This window comes from Ambystoma mexicanum, chromosome 6q (genome assembly GCF_040938575.1).
Source record: "Ambystoma mexicanum isolate Mex_15411 chromosome 6q, UKY_AmexF1_1, whole genome shotgun sequence".
Taxonomy (NCBI): Eukaryota; Metazoa; Chordata; class Amphibia; order Caudata; family Ambystomatidae; genus Ambystoma; species Ambystoma mexicanum.
This window is the reverse complement of record NC_090937.1, coordinates 322,624,581-322,643,995: the sequence shown is the minus strand read 5'-3', so window position 1 is coordinate 322,643,995 and position 19,415 is coordinate 322,624,581.

Below are 19,415 nucleotides of genomic sequence, written 5' to 3'. Positions count from 1 at the left end.
ATGGTTTGGAGCAGTATGCTAAATGGAGGAATGTGGCTGACAATTATGATGTAAAAGCAGTGGAGGTTGTGTGGAGCACTGTCCCTGGTTCCAATTTTCAGGCAACGCTAGAAATCTGTCAAGATATGGCTATGGTTAACAGTCCACATGTGGTTGTCCTGCAGTGTGGTTCTTTGCATTTGGGCTATGTCAGTGGCCCTACTTTGTTGGAAGATCTGGAAAACTTGGTTCAGGCAGTAATGAAAGTACTTCCAAATGCCAAGGTTATTTTTTCTAGTTTGGTACCTAGGGCAATATGGGACAATAGTTCTTTTTTTGTCCTCAGCAAAATGTTGCTAGGTGTTTAATCAACCGAGGCATGTTTACTTTTATGATTAGAGCTGGCATATTCTTTTGCAACAATGACAACATTGATTCTGGTAATGTTGTTTACTTTAAAGCAGTTGGCATGTCTTCATCTTTTATGCTGTTTCAGAACATAAGGATTGCTGAGGCAAAGCTAATGTGAAGATATTTGGAGGAAAATAAGAAGAAAAAAATGTACAAAATGAAAGGTGTTTCTGAAGAATCTGCAAAAAAAAAAAAAAAGATTCTTTTCAGAGCCAACCTCAAAGGGGAAATGGGGCACACTATTTAAATTTTCATTCCCCACTCTCAGATTTTTTGATTTTTCCACAGACACTGCGGTTGTCCGCGGACAGCGCATAATACATACAGGAATTATGAGGTTGAGAGCCATGCAAATGAGACTTAGGAGAGCAAGGGATTGGTCATTAAGGTTCACTGGGTGTGATGTGTAAGGAGAGACTTTGTCAGAAAGCCTTTTTCCTGAGAGGAGAGCAGATAGCTATGGCTGTCTGTTTCAGAAAGCAGATTGTCTGGATTTTGGGAGATTTGTGAATACATTGGTTGGGGCTGCATGCAGGTTGCTGTGGAGTGGCTGCACATCTTGGATTCCCTCATGTGGAAGTGCACTGGCATGGAGTGCATGGAATGAAGTGGCTGGATTTGGTACCTCTTTGTGCTACTTTGATGGCAGAGTGTCATCCAGACATTATTATTATTAATTGTGGAGGGAACAGTTTAGGACATGTTTCTGGAATCTCTTTTGAATTTGCAATGAAAGAAGGACTTGGGAAAGTCATGGACATGTTTCCAAAGTCCGGAGTAATTTTTTCTCGTATTGCGCAGAGACAAATGTGGCTGCGTTCTTCTTCATTTGGTCCACACATGCAGAAAACGAGACACAATGTCAACAAGGCTGTTTGTGCCTTTTTGAGAGATGTTGGCATGTTCTCTTTTCACAATGAAAATATTATGTTTTGTAGTACACACATTTTTCGCAGATATGGAGTATATCTTCCTTATGCTGGCAATCAGATTTTTCTGCGAAATATATAAAATGCATTGCAACCTTTTTTGAAATTACAGCAATCCATTTTGCTGTAGGTGTTGACCATTTGAAGTTTTCGAAACATAACACAAACCACAAAAAGGCACTTTTCAGAACCATCAATTCCTCCCAGAGAAAAGTGCAATGGTTCTGACAGGGCAGCACCCCAAACATTTTAGAGGTCCATGGACTGTCCGCGGACTTTTGCAAATGCACAGGGCCCTGTAGCATTTCATTGACACTTCTATTTTAGAACTGTGAAAGGCGGCTCTGAAAAGAGACTTTTCTTTTTTTTTTTTTTTTTTTTTTAAAGACGACACACAAGGAAATGAAGGGAAAGGAGGGTAAGAAAGGGACACCAACCACAGGGATACGAAAGGGCAGATGGAGAGAGGAAGATGCAGGGTGGGCCTAATTCAGGAAGGTAGCAGTTCTTCTCATGCTCCCGGACCACAGCCTCCAAAGCACTAAAAGGCAGTACATGCACAATAGTGTGACCCTCAATGTCATCTTTGATGTCCTGGGTGTTAGTCTTAGCAGTGCACGGTGGTGGTGCGTGTTATGGTTGCTTAGCTTACCGTAACTGTCAAATTTCAGGGGTTTTCTGGTTTTACGTGTAACCATAACGTCCCTTTAACAATGTTTTTTCACTGAATTTCATAGGTTTTTAGTAGCGCAACTTAACCATAACATCCCTTTAACAAAGTTTGTTTTACTAAATATATATACATAAATCACTGAAAAAAAGTTGTTAAGGGGACATTATTTTTCAGTTGAACTAATAAAAACCTATGAAATTCAGTGAAAATACTCTGTTAACAGGATGTTCTGGTTACAAGTAAAACTGAAAAACCTCAGAAATTCACCAGTTATGGTAAGCTAGGCAACCATAACTCGCGCCACCTCCCTGATCTGCTATGACTAACACCCAGGACATCAAAGATGACATTACAAATGTCATTGATCACATATTTAATGATGTTAGTGGGCAGCATAGCCAAATGTACATGGTCAGCATGGTCATAAACTTATGTTACGCAGAACAAGGAACTAAAGCACAAACATCCACATCAAACGCAAAGGTTTATATTTCTTTGCAGAAATGATATACACATTTTATTTTGAAGAAAACAGAAATAGTGGGCAAAGTAAGAAATACTTTTCATTTTCCCACAATGATGAAAACATTCACTTAAGTCCACAAAAATTTTGTTAATTTTTTTTACTACAGTTCATAGCTACTGATCGTCGCAGTGTTCACATTTTCACCGAAATTATGAACTGTAATCTTCTACTGCCAAATCCAGTCTTCGATCCATAAATGCAAGTCTTTGCATTTTCCACCAAAAATGATTTTCCATAAGCGCTGATTAATCTGTGCACATGGCACTCCATTAGAAGGAGAAATTGTTGCTTTAAAATTGAATGAAATGCAACACTTTCATATCCGCACTTTTCTAGATCCTATGTTGCTTCTTGTTAGTGCAACCGCTAAAGGAAATATTGTTGTCTGGACATCGTCGCAAATAATTGTTAGCACATTACCCTTGTTGATAATTATTGTCCAAACACTGTTGAAAAAGCTATTTACCGGTAGACTGAACCCATGACACGCACACAGTGGGAGTATATAACTATGTGGAATGAATAACAGAAAAACATATTTCAGTAAGCACTTTACAATTCAATATACAAATACATTCTTATTTTGGCTATACATTAAAGTTCACGTAACATGTACGACGTCCACACTTTGCGGCAAATTCAACATCCAACCGTCACAGTGTTTATCAAATTGCAGACAATACACGTTACACACTTCAATAGCTTTCACTTAAAATGTTGCTCTCATTGCGTTTTGCAAATCCATTTGTTCAATATTGTACAGTACAAACTGCTTCACAACACAGCATTCTGAAATAGAAACTTTACTTTCCGATGTTTGCTTTTAATACAGTGATCTTATAATTTCTTTGCGGATTGTCGACACATTTTCTCCCACATATTCTTAGTCCACAATGTCACTCTTCATGTAGCTTTCACAGCATGCCCGACTCCTTTCGATTCTCAAAACACATGCCACAACAATTAACACTGTTACTGGCAAATAGTGTTGTATAAAAGCAACCAAGTATCTCAAGTAAACCACATATCACAATATTTACTTCCATTTCATGGGTACCAATGCTCGTGCTTACAATACATTTACATTTTCTTTCAAAAATAACCTTATCTGCGGTGCACACACGCACATATGTCCCTATACGTCTATATATGATATGATATGATATGGCATTTGTAACACGCCTATACACAGGTGTTTCAAGGCACAACGAGGCAAGGGGGGAAACAAAGGGAGACAGACAACGATCCTACTAGGCCAGGTGTCATTCAGATCGCGCAAGTGCAAGGGTAGAGGGGAAAGGGAGAAGTGTAAGGGGGAAAGGGAGAGGGGAAAGTGCATTACAGGGTCAATAGCATAAGGAAATAACAATGGCCTACTAGTGGCAGTGCGAGTAAGTGCAGATAAGTGCTGGGAAGAGGGGCTGTGGGATACAGACACAGTCCCGTAGTGCAGGGGGTGCCAGGGAGGCAGTGCAGGGGAGAGTGGCTGGGCCAAGGACCGAGAACGGCGAGTGGCCCAGTTGCAGATTAAGTGCAGTTTCAGTTACTTTAGCAGGGGAGAGGGGGAGAGAAAGCAGAGGCGAAGAGGAAGGTTTTGAGGTGCTTCCGGAACCGGAGATGGTTCTCCTCAAGTTTCAGGAGGCAGGAAGGCTGTTCCAGAGGGAGGCCCCTGCAGCGGAGAGAGATCTGCCACAAACTCGTTGTTTGGAGAAGCGGCTGACCCTGAGGGAGTTGGAGGCGGCTAAGCGAAGAGCTCGAGAAGGAAGATATTTAGGAAGAGAGAGTTGAAGGTATTTTGGCCCAAGGCCACAGAAGGCCTTGTGGACAATGCAGAGGGTTTTGAACTTGATCCTCGCAGTCACTGGGAGCCAGTGTAGTGATTTCAGTCCTGGAGAGATACGGTCCCTGGGCTTGAGGCCAAGGACAAGTCTCGCAGTCCCGTTCTGGATGAGTTGCAAAGGGCGGAGAGTAGAGGCTGACAGATTTAGATAGAGGCTGTTACAGTAGTCCAGCTTCGAGAGAACCAGGGCTCTAGAGACAGTGAGCTTCTGGGGGAAGGAGAGGAAAGGAAGGATACCTCTGATGAGGTGTAGCTGTTAGTGTGACTTCTTAGAGACGTCAGATATGTGAGGAGAGAAGGAGAGTGTGGAGTCAAAGATGACCCCAAGGTTTTTTGCCTTGCAGGTAGGAGCAGGAAGAGGGCCAAGAGAGGCCGGCCAGAGAGCTGCAGGGAAGGAAGCAGTGGGTGTGCCGATGAGTAGAATCTCAGTCTTACTGGCATTAAGGCAGAGGTCATTGGCGGCACACAAGTCCTGGATAGCAGAAAGAAAGTCAGAGATGAGGGAAGGAGAAGAGGAGGCCGAGGGTAGCCCAAAAATGAGCTGGCTATCATCCGCATAGCACTGAAAGTAGGGGCAGAGAGCGGCGATGTGGTGGGCGAGAAGTGCCAGATACTGGTTGAAGAGCCAGGGGGAGAGGTTAGAACCCTGGGGGACACCACAGGTAGAGAAAAAGATGTCCGAAAGGAAAGACCCCAGTTGGACCTGGGAGGGTCGATTGGAAAGGAAAGAGGTCAGCCACACCAGAGCCTGACCAGTGATACCCAGGTTATCATGGAGACGGTTGAGCAGGATGGTATGGTTGACAGTATCAAAGGCAGAGAGAGATCAAGCAAAATGAGAACACAAGGAATGTTAGAATCAAGGTTCGAGAGCAGGTCCTCACGGATGTTCAGGAGTGCTTCTGGCAGCTCTGAAGCCAGACTGATGGTCATGAAGACTGCCAACAGATTCAGCATGGAGATTAAGCTGGGAGATGGCCAGTTTCTCCAGGAGCTTGCCCAGGAAGGGAGTGATAGAGATTGGGCGGTAGTAAGCTGGGCAGGAGGGGTCGGAAGAGGGCTTCTTAAGAAGGGGGTGCACAAGGGAGTGCTTGAGAGGGGATGGGAAGACTCCAGAGGTGAAAGAGTGATTGCAGAAGTCAGCAAGGGCAGGGGCCAAGGAGTTGATGTGGTCCTTGATCGTTTTGGAGGAACAGGGGTGGACCTGATTTGACAAGACTTTCATAGATCGGACTTGTCTCGAAACCTCGTCAGCAGAAAAAAGGGGAAAGGCAAAGAAGGGGAGAGGAGGGGTGGCTGCAGAAGGGCCAGAGGGAGAGCATGGAATAGAGGGGGGGAGGTGATAGGAGGAGAGTGAGGACATGATGTCCTGAGTTTTTTAAATGAAGTGAGTGGCCAGTGCTGTGCAGAGGGCCTGGGAGGGGACAGGAGAGGTAGAGACTGCAGTAGGGTTGACCAGCTCCGTGCAGATTTTAAAGAGTTCGGCCAAATTGTTAAATGCCACAGAGATGCGGGCTTGGATGAGGGCTCTCTTCTTGGAGAGAACGGAGAGCCGGTATTGCCTTTGGAGCAGGCGACAGGCCACTTTGTCAGAGGATGCACATGAGGCACGCCATTTCCTCTCTGCCACCCTGCACTTGCGTTTAAGGGTGACGAGATCCGAGTCATACCAGGAGTTACATTTGGCTTTTTTTTTTATTTTTTTTTTTTTGCGTTTAATTGTTTTACAATTTTTGCAAAAACTTTCTGTTGGCTGTTGTTTTTCCGCCAATTATATTGCGAATCCTTGGTTGCTGAAATTAAAATTCTCCCTGTTTCTATATTTCTTTCTTTAAAATCCATGTTTTTCTGGTTTTTTTTTTTTTTTTTTTTGTTTTTCTTTGTTTACTCTCGACTTAGTTTTTCTTCCAGTTTTAGACCTTCGAAAAATTTAGCTGTTGCTACTGTCAATGTTGTGGATTCTCCACTCATTAGCATGTTCCACCAGTCTTCATCACTGGTGGTGAGATGTTTCATTTTGTGTGGTCGTAGGTAGGTCGTTCTGAGACTATTTGTACCTGGGCAGTAAAGAAGTAGATGTTACATTTGGCTTTGGGCTTCAGGCGGATTCTCATGACAGGGGCAAGGATATCAAGAGTAGCAGATATAGCAGAGTGGAGAGTGGAGAGGGCTGTGTCAGGGTGGGAGTCAGCCGAAGGGAGAGGAGGGGGTGAGAAGGTGGCAGCAAAAGCCTCAACTGACACGCGCTTCATAGGTCGGATGACCAAGAAGGAAGGTGGCAGTGATGAGGGTGGCTTTGCCTGTGGGGTAGGGAGGGTGAGGTGGGAGGATAGGAGAACGTGATCACTCCAAGAGAGAGGAGTGGAGAGAGGGATAGAGAGGGGAAGGTCAGAGGAGATCAGAGCGTCAAGAGTGTGCCCTGCAGAATGGGTCAGCCCAGACGGGAGGATAGAGAGTGAGAGAGGGTCGCAGAGGTCGCAAAATAGTCCAGAGGGGGGACAGGAGGCATCCAGGTGGATGTTGAAGTCTCCAAGAAGGAGGAGTTGAGTGGTTGAGGATAAGAGTGAGGAGAGGTCCGCCCACTCAGAGAGAAAGGAGGAGATTTGACCAGGTGGCCGATAGATAGTAGCCACGGTAAGGGAATGGCTAGGAGAGAGAGAGAGTCGGCAGACAAGACATTCAAAAGTGGAGTAGATCTGTGTGGGAGTAACAGTGGCAGGAATCTACTCAGGGAAGATAAGGGCCACACCCCCCCCAGCACGGTTGGGCCTGGCCACGGAGAGGATCTTGTAGCCGTCAGGTAAGAGTGTGTCAAAGCTGGTGACAAAGCTGGCCGTGAACCATGTCTCAGTGAGACCGAGCATGTCAAGGTCCAGTTCCTCTAGAAGGCGGCAGATATCAGAGGAATGTTTGACAGCAGAGGGAGAGTTAAGTGTGGCAATGTGGAGAAAGTTGCCATCTTTCAAGGACTTCCGGGGAGGGGTACAGATCAGAGGTACGCCCTGCGGAGGGGAGGAGGGAAAGAGAGAGGGGGCAGGGAGGGAGGGTGGAGGCAAGGTAGCCGAGGATAGAGGAGGGGGGACACCAGGAGAGGAAAGGAAGTTGATGAGGCACGGGCAAGTTCTATCAAAGAGGTGAAGGTTGGCCTGAGGGCCTTGGACCAAGACGGTTCCATTAGCATATACATTAATGATGGCCTTAGAGGAGTGGAAGGAGGCCAAGAGGACATCCCATCGGGTGCCACCATTAATGGGAGAAGAGGAGAAAGGAGAGAGCACAGAGACCATATGAAGGGTCCATAGGTCAGGTGAAGGCACGAAAAAGAGGATGTCAGTGAGAGTTTCCTTGGATGAGGCACTGGTGTAGGTGTCAGCGATAGGGAGACCTGGGTTGGAGACCAGGATGTCCTTTTTAAACTTTTTCCTACCAGATTTAGTGAGGAGAGCAGGTTAGTAATATAGTAATGTGCCCCCCTGTTCTGAGCTATAAGAAGCATTACCTCAGCACACAGTTGAAGCGGCAACATTGAATGTATCATCAAAAATAGAACTTTGTCAGAAAGAGCTGCCGGTAGTGTGTTTGCATGGGCCGGACAACGTTGTCGATAATAAAAGGATCTTCAATTTCATCCTTAAAGCAAACACCAATGCCACCTACAAAGTGCCATTGTTCTACACACGTTCAGCTGCTAGGTAAAAGTAATGGAAAGATGATGAGTAAGTGGATCTAGGTCACCTGGCCCAAGCCCTGCCCACCTGGTGCCCTTTTTTACCACTTACCAAGCCCCACCCACATGGTGCCTTCCTGCTTGCCGCTCTTTTCCCTACTTAAGGAGCCCTCCAGCCTCTTTTCCTTTGCAGCTGGGGAGCAGGTGCAAGTGGATCTAGGTCACCTGGCCTAAGCCCTGCCCACCTGGTGCCTTCCTTGTTGCCGCTCTTTTTCACCACTTAGCAAGCCCGCCCACCTGGCGCCTTCCTGCTTGTTTCTCTTTTCCCTACTTAAAGAGCCCTCCAGCCTCTTTTCCTTTGCAGCTGGGGAGCAGGTGCAAGTGGATCTAGGTCACCAGGCCTAAGCACCACCCACCTTCTTAGCCCTGCCTCTTCCTTCGTGGTCTTAACTCTTAGATCAAGGGCGTCTCTCGCCCGGGCGTCCAAAGCAAAGGGCAGACAATGAAAAGGGCAATTCCTGTTTGGACCTGTTCAGACCAGGCGGACCCAGGGCCCGACCCCCTGCTCAGATATCAGGTAAGCATGCACCAACATGTGTTTGCACCCTCTGTCCCCACAGGCCATCCTGACCCTCTGTGGTTTCCCCCGTGATGTTGCCTTGTGCCCCCCTTCTCGCACACAGGTGTTGCCTGTTTTGCTTGATTCTTCTACCCTGCTTCACCTATCCCCCTCCAGCCTACTTCTGCAGGAGTCTGTCCTGCTCCATTCTGATTTCACCATCACTGTCTTGGGGCCAATGCTGGATCAGACTTTTATGGACTTCATTGATTCATGGTGCGTCACCTTCCTCAACTCTCATGCTGGAATTACCTTGCAGCTTGGACTCATAGTAGCCCTGAATCATGTTGCTCCCATCTCATCTTGTATCCTGGCTTGCAACATTATGTTTTACTACTGACTTTTGCAATTGTATTCACTCTCCCCTCTTGCTTTGCCACTCTTTTTGACTGCTTACTCTCTGTTCTCTCCTCCTATCCCTTCTCCCTTTCCCTTTCTCCTCCCTTTACTTTCTTCTCTGCACTTACTCTATCAGAATTGTCCCTGGATCTAGTATGATAGCAACCTTGTGTACCTACTCCCACCTCCCCTTACTGCCCCTTCCCCCAGCACTATCTGAAATGTTGTCAGGCCTAGTACGATAGTCGCCTGTCTGTTTCCATTTCCTTCCCACTTTCCCGCTCCCTTCCTTATCTATCTCTTAGCTCTTGCACTATCCGAAATGTCATCAGGACGAGTACGATAGTTAATTTCACATCCTTACTGTTCATGGCCTGTAAGAATGTCATTGTATTTTCCATTGTTCCCTCCCTTCACTTGAAGAGCTTTGAAACATGTTGTGTATAGGCGCTATATAAATAAACTATCCTATCATATCATATCATATCATATCAAGGGCCAGTGCTGCGAAATAAGGGCACCAAATGTAGCTAGAAGGCACAGGAACATATGCAATGGCTTTGGGGACCCATAGGGTGAGTACAGCGGTATTGAAGCTTTGCAATATTGATACAGCATAATAAGTATAGAACACCAGCAGTGGTTGGTATCCCCCTTTTACCCACCTAAGTTCCTATTTTCTTGTCCTCCCCCTTTTCTTTACCCACACTACACAGAGGGGACCACCAGGGGAACCATGAGGCAAATAAGGATCACACACCATGGTGCCAAAAGGGCCCAGGTGTAAATCTGCAGAACAAGAAAGGAAGGGAAGTAAGTGCGACATAGGAGGAAGGGGGATATCACATCCATATGAAAAATTGTCAGCGCCAGCCGGCCGGCATGGACCCCAGCACCAACACCAAATTAATGGCCAGAAGACACAAAAAGCAAACAAAAGGAGCCCTGTCAGCAAGGTTCTCCAATTGGCACAGCACTCTGAACGGAACGCATAGAAGCCGTTCTGCAAAGGCACACAACGTTTACTTTTTCACCCAACCCACCAACCCGGAAAAAGAAGAAGAAAAAAACAAAAGACGGACACAAAAAAGAATCACAGGACAACAAACATTGTCACACAGTCGTGGGAAAAGAAGGCGGAATGTGCCAGGGGGACACCCATTGGTCCCCGTGCCCAAAAAGACTTTCCCATGTTTTTATGCATGCTTTTATGAATAAAATGTTATTATGATACATGTAAGTGTACAATAAAATCCACAGCCTTTTATTGCCAACCCTACCAACAATGTGTCAGTAGTCTTTGGACAAACAACCCAACAAGGTTGGGAGTGAGGGTAATAACACGAGAGGCCCAGGGGGCTTCGCTGCTCCTCAGTTTATGGGGTAAGGTCAATAGGCCTAGAACAACATTCAATGGACTCATACATATGTTCATTGCAGAAACAACATCTTCAAAGGAGAGTCTGTAGACACCAGAACTGCAGTGTCCATTTGCAGAATAGTCACAGTGCATAAGACACCTTTCTGGGGCAAATGGTGTACCACGCCTTCAACATCTCCATCCACCCTCCCCCTTGAGAGCACACCATCACATGTGCCAACTGCCATTGATACTAGACGAGGGAGTATGTAAGGGTAAGGCGAGTACCATTTACCAATGCATGTGTTATTGCACACCGTTATGTAACAATACGCTTATATGTTTAAACGTGTAGGTCACTTACAGAAGTGTCTCACAACTGTTTCCCTGCAACTATTTGTAATATCTGTATTTTTTTCTGTCATCCAGTATGTTTTTTGTTTTGTTCCAGTGACTCAATTTCATAATACTTCATATTACAAACACTTTGTACTCCCACTACATCACGGACAATTACTTTACACATATTGCTACTATGGTCATTTTGGCCTTACTCATACTACATTACCTATATGTGGAATAAACATACTACTACTGTAGTCATTGTGCCAAGTGTACATATTCTGGGGGGCATGGCAACACTACAATTAACTGCATAACAAGTATGTATCATACACTATCAACTAATCAACCTATAAAAACGGCTCTACATTACCTTTATGTCACTTTTCTACCATTTCAATGCCCTCTTTCAGCCATCAAATAACCCCAAATCTCTTTCCCAAGCTGTCCTCAGAACGCTGCACGTAAACTACCCCACTGGTAGCTACGGCACCTGCCCACCCTTTTCAACCTACAAAAATAGCCCCAAATCCACCTTTTTCAGCCCATCTTTCCACCACAAATAACCCTAAATGTGTTTCCCAGACATTTTCAAGGTTGAAGGCATCTAAAAAGGTTGAGACCCCCCAATAATGTTGCTCCTTCTTGAGGAATTCCCATCAAACTTTGCATAAACATTCATATCTAGGTCTACAATCTTTTTGCAAACTGCTGTGCAGATTTGTCAAATGGCACCACATTTATAAGCCTTTCAAATATGTTAGGACCCTGCCTCTAATTATGTGCCCTCTTGACGAAACAGCACCACACTTTGCAGAACCATTCAGAGTCAGGTCTAGAATGCAATTCCAAAATTTCATGCAGTTTCATTGAGTGGCGCCAAAGTTTTAACCCATCCAAAAACTTCTTTTCACCAACCGTGTATTGCTCAAATAAGCATTGACGCCCTCGAACATCGAATATGTTTGTGAATATCACACGACTGCCCTGGACTTTTTGCAGACAATTTTATGGCTTTTTAAGGCCATATGCCATCCCATTCTCATCACCCATCACCTCCCCAGATTTTGATTTGTTAATTTGAAAAGTGCAATGCTGTGTTTTTTATGTTTTAACTGTGATGTCCGCAGACACGGCACCTGTTTGTGGATCCGAAATCTGACGCACCTTATGCGCTTCACCAAGAGTTTGTCCCATATCTGTGAACATCACGCCCACCCCTGGGCCAATCGGGGGCTTGTCTGCAGACCGAAGAGGGAAGTCAGTTTGAGGACCAAACCCAGATACCACAAATTATTTTCAGCCTACTTTTGTGTCATTTTAAAAAAAGAACCACTGGATGGATTTACACCAAATTTACACAAGCGTGGTTTCAGGACAAAGCCGCCGCTCCTGCCACAAATTTGGTGCAAATCTGTCCACCGGTTTGGGCTGTAGACGTGAACAACATCTTTTTTTAGATTGCATCAATGGGAAAAACCACACATTTTGAAAACACCCTATAACTTTGCACTCCCTTGATGAAACCTCATCAAACTGGCACGAGTTATGGTTGCGTAGCTTACCATAACTTGCGAATTTCAGGGGTTTTTCGGTTTTACCTGTAACCATAACGTCCCTGTAACGATATTTGTCCATTTAATTGCATACGTTTTTGCTAGTGCAGCATGACAATAACGTTCCTTTGACAAGGTTTTTTTGCCAGCTAATTTCATTGGTTTTTAGCAGAGTATGCTAAGTTTGTAAAGAAGGACCCTCCAACATAGTGAAACTGCTAGCAGCATGGTAACGCAGACAGCAGTCGCAAACTATGCATCTTGTTGAGCACATTGGGTGGCATGCAACCTGCTCAGGAAGGCACCTGCTCTCTTACATAGTGGTGGCAATCACCAAACGCAAAAAATGTATGAAAACACCACAAACAGCAGCATGCCAAAAAATGGCAAGACAAAATGGAGTAGGTGTTGAAAATGTATACGTACAAAGCAAACAGGAGAAAGACATTGGGAGGACACCATAAAGGAATACATCAACAACAGAATTAAAGTCTCCTTTAACCAATCGGCCCACACTGCTACTGTACATGGGAACAAATAAGTAAGGGGCAGAGTAACAACTGGCAAGAGCTGACAGCAAAACATCGGTACAATGTAGTAAAGAAGCTCAACAGTCTGTAATGATTGCACTGGTGTTGCAGTATGCAATAGCACATACGTGTAATGTGTGTTTTTGGAAACGCAGCAATGGCAAGGACGTTCGAGTTGCAGGAAAAAAATGTCCCTCATAACAGAATGATTTGTACAGTAACCCCATTGGTACGCACTGTAGTATGAAGCGTAGATGATGTACTATATATTCCTACATGTACAGCAGGCACATTGTGTTTTCCGTAAGAAAACATATTGGAAAGGAAAGCAAAAGAAAGGAAGGCAGTAGAATCTGCAATCCTTGCACAACACCATTTGCGCATAGCAAAGGAAAGAAATTGCGCAAATAGCAAAAAAAAGAGGCTGGAAGGCAAAGGGAAGAAATGAGGAACAATTGTGCCCCCTTACAAGGTGCGTAACTGAAAAGTGAACAGGTGAAATCAACTACCCCTTTCACAATCTGCTCAATTAGAGGTCAACAGGTATGGTGCTTACTCTATCTGAAACCACTTAAAATAGAAAGCATGACTTCAGAAATGTTTTGCATTTCACATATTTTATTCATGAAACAATACAAAAATAGTTAAGAGCAATAGTTTGCCTTCATAACTTTAGCACTGTAATTTAATTTCATATACACATTTAGTGCAATCTGTGAGGTTACTACATGACAAATCTGTTGTTCATATACAGATATAGGAGCTGGTTTATTAACTTAGTATAATATGAAGCCTTAAGATAAATTGTGTTCAAACAAATGTTTTGGACGAAATGAAATGGCTGTGCCACACCTGCATGTATACTCCTTCACCATGTCGCAGACCGCCACCCCCTTAAAAATGTGTGTCATCGGAGGCATGAGGGTCACACAGCAATCTCTTCCTTCCCTAACAAACAAGTTCTGGAAATCCGCATTTCCCCACAATAAGTATAGAATTCTGCTACCCCTTCCCTTCCCTTCCCTAATGGGTTCTAGAAAGTGCAAAAGTGAACATTAATAATGATAATGTTGCTAAATGTTTGGGTGATATACTTTTTTTCCTGAAATTGTGCTCAGACTCAGCAGCACACAGTCCTCCTTGGAATGCTTGCAAATAAGCAAAATATATAAGTGTCCTACGGAATACCCACAATCACAATTGACGCATCCGCACGACGACAAAAGGCTCTGCATGGCTTCATGTTGTCCACCACCTGGCAATGTGTGTGGCAACAGGCGTTTGTGCGTACTGCAAGTGCAGGCTTGTGTATATGCGCCTCTGTGTCCTGGTAACATCAGCACTCTGCAGCATGTGCAAAGAAACGTTAGTGTGGTCAGGGCATGCACCCACGTCCTACAGATAGGTATGCACAGTGGCATACCGGTCAAGTGGCACAGCGAGTAGAGCGCTCGCTTTGACATCCGTGCAGAGCCTGCTAATGCAGGTTCGAATCCCGGAAGGGCCAAACTCTGCCTTTCATCATTCCGAGGTCGATAAATGAGCACCACACACCGTGGGTAATAATAAGCAGCACTCAGATACCTGAGGGTTCGTAGCGCTATATAAGGGCAAAATTATTATTATTATGCAAATATAAGTATCCGAGGTGGTGCACCCTATAAGTAGACAGCATCTTCCCAAAATGGTCAGTGCAAGTGTTGCACACTATTAGTGTGTTGAAAATTGGAAACAGTGTGCATAGTGCACCCAGCCACATGCACACAACGCAGTCCACCCAAAACCCGTGCAGCAGACAGTCAACCAAAATCATACATGACAACATTCTGTGTCCAAAAATGTGTAGGGATGTAAAAGTTTCAACAATCATACCTACCATTTTGATGACATAACGGGAAATGATGCCACATCAACTTCACGCAACAAAATGACAGTACGTACCATCACAGGAAATTATTTCACATTAACTGGCACCTTATGACATCACAGGAAATGACCTCAGTGCCATATGGCCTTCAAGAGATCACAGGAGCGCAGTGCCTGGTGGGCTCCATCCCATATCCTCTGACCCATCATGATAAAGAGAAGTACCAAATGAGTGACTTGTACATAGTGTCACCAGTTTGTTCCTTGGCACAACACATTTTCCCCTTGAAACATATTAACAACAATGTAATTCAGCATTCACTTTTGATTTTTAGAACTCAATCAAACCTAGTGAACAATGTATAAAATGAAGACATGTACTAGGTCTATACAAATTAACCATTTTAATAGGTCTTTGTAAAACTAGTGTACTCAGTAGGTAAATGCATTAACTGTTTAAATAGCAAAGAGTACCTTGACATCAAACAGATTTTGTTTTGTAGAGGCCGAACAAAGGCTATAGTTTTGAATAAAAAACAAGTGTATTTGGTGTTACAAACTGTAATGTTACACTGAAATTTAAAATAGTAAGCATCACAGAAATTGAGCCAAAATGTGAGCAAACATACAATATATGGTTCCAAAATCAGGGGAGCTGGAAGCAATATACATGCAACTTGTAGCAGAGAAGGGCCTGCCCAGCCTGACAGTCAACAGTTGGCAGGAGCTACATTTCACGCCCACAGCAACTACTGTCAAACCAGCACAAGTATGTCAATGTGGGACGATCTGTAATTGTATGAAACATCAACATCAAAATCATTCCACAAAACAGTCCTTAGTTATTCACGAATAAGTCCTCTAGACGTGTTTCACCACAAAGTGTGGATCTTCAGGAGGTGCAAAGAACTCTTAGGTTGATTTATCGTACATATGATTTCCCAGCTCCTTTTATAAGTTGACCAGACAAGTTATCAATGCTTTTTGTACTAGTTGAATGGAATGGGTTTCATAATGCAATGTTTCTTTGATGGAGAGGAAGAAGGAGAGACTTCTTTCCTTGGTGGCCATGAGCAGGAGAGTCTTTGCTAGGGCAGTTTATACTGTAAAGTGGCTTTTCTGTTTCACATTGAATGTAATCTTGTGTGTTCGGATTGGCCAAAGAATAGGCTTGTCTGTAAGGTCTTCGTAAAATTACATCACTATAACCAAGAGCCAAGTATCCCTATGTAAATAACACACATCCATGTAACTAAGACAATGGGCCTCATTACGGAGCTTGCACTGACGGAATGAATGGGGTGGGTACGGGACCGGCCCCCTTCATTCCATCAGGGCTGATTACAAGCTTCCCATCGCGGGACCCGGATCAGACCCCTGGTAAAACCAGGCGTGTTTTCCGGGTCCCGCGAGGGGAAAAAGGAGGTAACAACGGGCCAGTTGTAATTCGCCCGTTGTTACCTCCATCCCCATTCCCAATGAGCCCTATGGGGGCTCAAATGGGAATGGGGAATGGTTCCTGCAAGGAGGAATTACCGGGTCCTCCAATGTTGGAATGACCCAGTTATTCCTCATTGCAGCAACCCAGTAAATGAGCACAGTTTGGTGGCAGCCATGGAGCTAGTGGCTCCATGGCTACCGTCAAACTCGTAATGAGGGCCAATATCAGGGAACAACACCTCAAAGCACTTGGGCTGGTAGTGCCCATTGGAAATCCTAATGATTAAATAAAAAAAGTAAAGAAAACATAATATATCACTCAGTTTCCTACACATGCAATGTGATTTCACAAGGAGCAGATACAGTAGTGGGGGGGGTTGTGCAAGGTGCATAAAGGCCCAAAGAACACATCACTGACTTTCATAGACAGTCACTCAGACCTCACAAGGTACACATACACTGGTGGGTGTCTGTGCGAAGTGCATTAGCGACTTTCATAAGATATCATTCAGTTCTCTATACATTCAGTCATACCGCACACAGTACACAAACACTGCAGGGGGCCTCTGAATATTCTTCAGCAGTATGCCACAAATGCATGTCACATGCCTGGGTAGGCTGGGGTGCAAGAGTGTCTCTTGAAACCATGTCTAGAACAAATTGGGTGTACTTTCCACAATGGTGGAATGTCTGAAAGTGGTGTGCTACAGTGTGTCTGTAACTACCACCAAGTATTTCACTCTGGCTGAATATGCACAGTAGTGGAGGAATTTATGAATGTCCCTTCCTGTCACCCACACCCGCAACATGAACAGTACCCAAATTTCCCAATGTCATAGGTAGTTTGCAGAAAAAGGGAATGTACGCACGTGCATTTACCCATGAATGGCGACGGCCTTCGCCAAATGAAGCTGAAACATTACTTCTTCCCTATGCAGTGTCTTCTTTGCAGCACAGCAACATTGCATACTCTATATGTCTCCCCTATATACAATTCCAATATGAATATTGACATAGATTTACATAACGCTTATTGACTCTGTTGTTTGACATGTTCTTTGCAAATTTGATGTACATTTCTCAATTCACCGACTTCTTGTACATCATTGTGTTCTTATTTAAAAGTAAAAAAAAATATTTAAACTTAAAAAACTTGCACACTCTTCCACAATTAACATTCAAGAGCTCTCCATGTAACAGATTTACTTGTTTACAACAGCCCTCTGTGTACACACTGCAACGACAAACTTACTTTTGCATTCCCTGTGCCTGTACAGTCCCATTTCCATAGCCGCTATCCACAAAGTCGCCAGATGTGCCTTTCCAGCTGCTTAACAACACCATTGCCAACTTGACCAGGCAACCACACTAACGGTGTGCGTGCACACTCAGTTTGTGTACAAAATCCGGACTCTCTGACAGCGGCAAAGCATATGGCTGAGCAATGTATGCAGTACTTTTTGGAAAGGGCAGGCTTACAAACACATCGCTATGTTCCATTGCACATGCATGCATGTTTCCGAACATATACGGCTGCTTTCGGCATGAAAAATCTCCACAACAATCTGCCCAAAAGGCACACTGTAGAAGTGCTGTGTAATGCGTTTGCACCTTTTCTGAGCAGCGTAGTACGGCTCCTAGGTGTGCCTGCTCACCTACAGTGTGTCTGCAACTAGTACCAGCCATGTGATTGTGCCTATGCATGCACAGTAGTTGCAAAAATTATGCACAGGCCTTGGTGAAACCCACACCCGCAGCAGCGATAGTCGCCAATAGCGTAATGTCATTGGTAAGTTCCAGAAAAAGGGAGCATTGCGTGTGCGTTTACCCAAGTTCAGCTGCGGCCTTCCCAAATGAAGCACAAAGATTTCTTGTAGCATTTCCAGTTTCTTCTTTGCAGCATGCCATCATTGCATACTGTTGAAAATTTCCACATGTTTCCACCAATGACAATGAAGACATTTGCATGTAACAGTATCAGTTCTGTACAATAGACCTCTGCGTAAACAGATATGTTTTTGTGCAATGCTTATGGCTCCATAGCCCAATTTCCATTGTGCCATCCCGAAAATGTCATGCTGCGTGCAAGCGTGGGGGTATAACGTGCAACCATAGTAGGAGAAGTGTGTTGTAAGGGGCAGCTCTTAAAAGAGGTTTTGTAGTATTTTGTATTGTAAAGGCTTCTAGAGGAAGACCTTCTTTTCCTTTTTTTTTATTTTCTGTTTCCTTGTGAGGACATTGGTGAAGCAAACTCTTCACCACATCTTGTAGAGGGCAAACAAAACAGCAGTTGAAAAAAATCATAATTTCCACCACTAATTAGGTCATTGTTGCAGAAGAACATCTCAGAAGCAGACAAAAAAGTATTCATGCTTCTGTTGATGAGGCACCTTCCTGCGTCTGGCTGAGAACAACACCCATGATCAGTGGCCCACACTCTTCGTGGTACTAGCAATGAAAACATTACCTTGGCAGTGGTGGAAAAGCCTCTTCACTAGCTTTAGCAACCTCTTTAGTCGATGGAACAAGCCTAAACAAGTTATGGAACCTGTGTGCATGCCGACGTAGTGGATGACGATTACGTCGCCGCTACCTAAATTTGGCAGGTGTTTGCAAAGTGTATCCATGTCAGCGAAACTGCACTCGTACACACCGTTCAACAATGCAAGCATTCCTTCCAATCCGAAATTCCCAGCAAAGTTTCTTTCCAGGGCATACTCATGCAGATGTAGTAGAAAGGCATCACCTATACACAACACAATGGGCCTCTTTACGACTATTGCGGAATGGGTTAACGGAAGCCGCTAATGGTGGCAGAGCTGTTAAACCCATTCTGCAATATCACGAGTCCCCCACGCAGGACCCGCGAGGGGACCTGCGAGGGGACCTGGGAACTAACAACGGGCCAGTCATAATCAGCCCGTTGTTAGCTCCCACACCCATTCCCATTGAGCTCTATGGGGGATCAAATGGGAATGGGGAAGGTCCGGGCCCAGGTTCCCTGTAGCAGGAATTACCGGGCCCTTCGAACTCAGAATGGCCCGGTAATTCCCCATTCAGGGAACCCAGACCCGGACCCGATTTTGGAGGCAGCACTTGCACCCAACCGACCACACCATAAAGCAGAGACTCAATGACACGTGTTCCACTTACCGTAATGCAGCAACATACCAGTGTGTTGAGCAATGCTACCCTCTTCCAATCAAAAAACATTTGAAGCATGCCAACCAAACAAGACAGTCTTCACAGCTTTCAGCCTGCTCACACCACTGCAGTACGCGCATAGAAGCAATGGTGCAGACTGCGTGGCAACACTTACTAATCAGCGCAATGGACAC